Source organism: Physeter macrocephalus, chromosome 11 (assembly GCF_002837175.3).
Source record: "Physeter macrocephalus isolate SW-GA chromosome 11, ASM283717v5, whole genome shotgun sequence".
NCBI classification, from domain to species: Eukaryota; Metazoa; Chordata; class Mammalia; order Artiodactyla; family Physeteridae; genus Physeter; species Physeter macrocephalus.
The window spans coordinates 97,655,950-97,658,926 of record NC_041224.1 but is presented as its reverse complement, the minus strand read 5'-3'; positions in this window follow the sequence as shown (position 1 = coordinate 97,658,926).

The window sequence follows — 2,977 nt, the reverse complement described above, 5'->3', positions numbered from 1 at the left end:
AGTAATTTCTCCCTAAGCCTGGGGGAAGCAGACAGTTCCCCAACCCTATACTAGCCACAACACCAGAGGTTATGTGACTGCCTGATGTCACAGGCAGGAAGTAAGCCACAGAGCTCTAGGCACTTACCTGGAAGTCCCCTCTGCCTTAAAGATTGGCCACTTTCATTCCTTACAGCCTGTGGTCCACACTGCAACAGCACTACATAGAAATTCCCAAATTCCTGTGGAAACCGGACTGCTCCAAAGGCTCTGAGCAAACAGGGTGCCAGCCACCCCTCAGACCAGCACCCTTAGTTCAACATTCCCAAAATGTGGGCCTGCTGGTGGTAACGAGATGCTGGGGACACCCGGACCTCACACCAACATCTATTGTAGTCTGCTAACCATGGCCCACCGTCCAGACTCAGGACAGTGACCTGTGCAGCCTGAACCAACTGAGACCATGCACAAGTCCTGGGCTGCTTCTCCCCATATGTTGGCCCTATGCACCCTAAAGGATCTGGATCCCCAGCTCATCCCTGAGGTTACTCTTCTGGTCCTCGCACCCCTCGAGCTCTTCCTCTGGGTCCCCCTTTAGCACTCCCAGTATCCCTTCCTGGGCCTCAACCCCTTCCCTGCCCTCCTCAGCCCACTTCCCCAAGCCAGCAATCCACCGGGAGCACAGTCTACAGCCCTCCTCCTCCTCCGATGCCCCCTTCTCTCAGGCCCCGCCTCTCCCTCCCACCCTTACCCTAAGCAGGCTTACATCATGCTCAGACTCCAAAATCCTCACCTGCATTCTTCTATCAGGTTAGAGATTCGCACCCCTCAGATCTGTCAGATACCCTGGGTCTGGCGGCCCCTCACCTCTCCCCACAGCCTGCTGTCACTCTTAACCCCTGGAGACCTGGGTCCCTACCCCCAAAGCCACTCTCCTCTGCCCAGGTGCAGAACTCTTTCTCTCTGGGCCCTAGTACTCCCTACATCTCATTCTTTTTTCCCCTTAACACACTGGTTTCCTTTATTAACAAATTATATTAGTAAAAAGAAGTGAGTCCATTTAAAGAAAAATAATAATAACCAAATAACAGTATTCAGGAACAGCAAAAATAGGGAAAGCAGCTATGCAAATGCAGAATATTTTGAATTCTACCTTAGCTGAAATGAAAACTCCACTGTGGTAGTTTTAACACATATTTTAACATACTTCCTCAAGTTGTCCGGGTCGGCTTAATACCCTTCGAGCTCACCCAGGTCGTTCAGCTTTACTCACAGAGTCAAACCTCTATCTGTGTCACAGATGGGAACACAAGGCTTTCTGGGGCCCACAGACCCATCTCTTGTTACCCTAATTGCTCCTGAGGTGTGGGTCATGGAAAACAGCTCTGAAATAGGAGTAGAAAATGAAGGTTTGGGCAGGCGCTCTGCATTTACTGGCCACCTTATGCTGGGCAAATCAAACTGTCAGTGTCAGTCTTCTTATCTATAAATTGGAGCTAATAGTCCTTGCGTACCTCACACAATTGGGTTTTTTTTGTTTTTTTTAAATTAATTTATTTATTTTTGGCTGCGTTGGGTCTTGGTTGCTGCGCACAGGCTTTCTCTAGTTGCGGCGAGTAGGGGCTACTCTTTGTTGCTGTGCGTGGTCTTCTCACTGCGGTGGCTTCTCTTGCTGCAGAGCATGGGCTCTAGGCGCATGGGCTTCAGTAGTTGTGGCACACGGGGTCAGTAGTTATGGCTCACAGGCTCTAGAGCGCAGGCTCAGCAGTTGTGGCGCACGGGCTTAGCTGCTCCACAGCATGTGGGATCTTCCCGGACCAGGGCTGGAACCCGTGTCCCCTGCATTGGCAGGTGTTCTTAACTACTGCGCCACTAGGGAAGCCCCACACTCTTTTTTTTTTTTAAGTTATGTATTATTTTTATGTATGTAGTTTATGTATTCTCTTTTAAAAAAAATTTTTTTTATTTATTTATTTTTGGCTGGGATGGGTCTTTGTTGCTGCGCGTGGGCTTTCTCTAGCTGTGGTGAGCGGCGGCTACTCTTCGTTGTGGTGCGCGGGTTTCTCATTGCAGTGGCTTCTCTTGTTGCAGAGCACAGGCTCTAGGCACGTGGGCTTCAGTAGCTGCAGCACACAGGCTCAGTAGTTGTGGCAAGCAGGCTCTAGAGCACCAGCTCAGTAGTTGTGGTGCACGGGCTTAGTTGCTCCGTGGCATGTGGGATCTTCCTGGACCAGGGCTGGAACCCATGTGCCCTGCATTGGTAGGCGGATTCTTAACCACTGCACCACCAGGGAAGTCCTCACAGGCTTGTTTTGAAGATCACATCAAATGAGATAATTTATGTGAAAGCACTTTGGTGTCATGTAAATGTGAGGTATTATCTTGAATGCTAACGAATAGCTTACAGCTTACAAACACAAATGAATCATTTCTTTTGACTTAACAGGCAGCCAAGTAACTTCAAAAATTGAGTTTCAGCCAGACAGACAAACCCAGGAATGAGTTAACCATCAGAGACATACAGAGAGGACTTGGAGGCCTGGCTCCTGGTCCCACCCAGCGCTGGTCAGGCCCTTGGTGAATGAACGACAGCTGTCAAGTGAAACCAGGCTCACTGCCCAACCCTGAGGCCTCAGTGCCTGGTCTGGAGGTAAAAGACTTTGAGAAAGGGTCCCACTAGAGACAGTGGACTGAGTCAGGCTCACCTCAAATCCAGAAATGGCCCCCAGATGCCCACAGAAACAAGTCCAACCACCCTAGGGCCTAGAGGCCCAGAGACACCACATTTTTCAGATTCAACTCCTGCCACACCCTCAACAGACCCTAGGCAATGTCCTATTCCTTGTCATGCCAGGCACTTTGACTTCTACCCCTTCACGCCATTCCTTCAAGTCCTCCTCTGTCCTCAAAAACTTATTCCTTTTAAATCTGTAAGAAACAATGTCAGTGTATCACATTCTACGGTATAACAGAAATAAGTGATTTAAATAAAGGTATT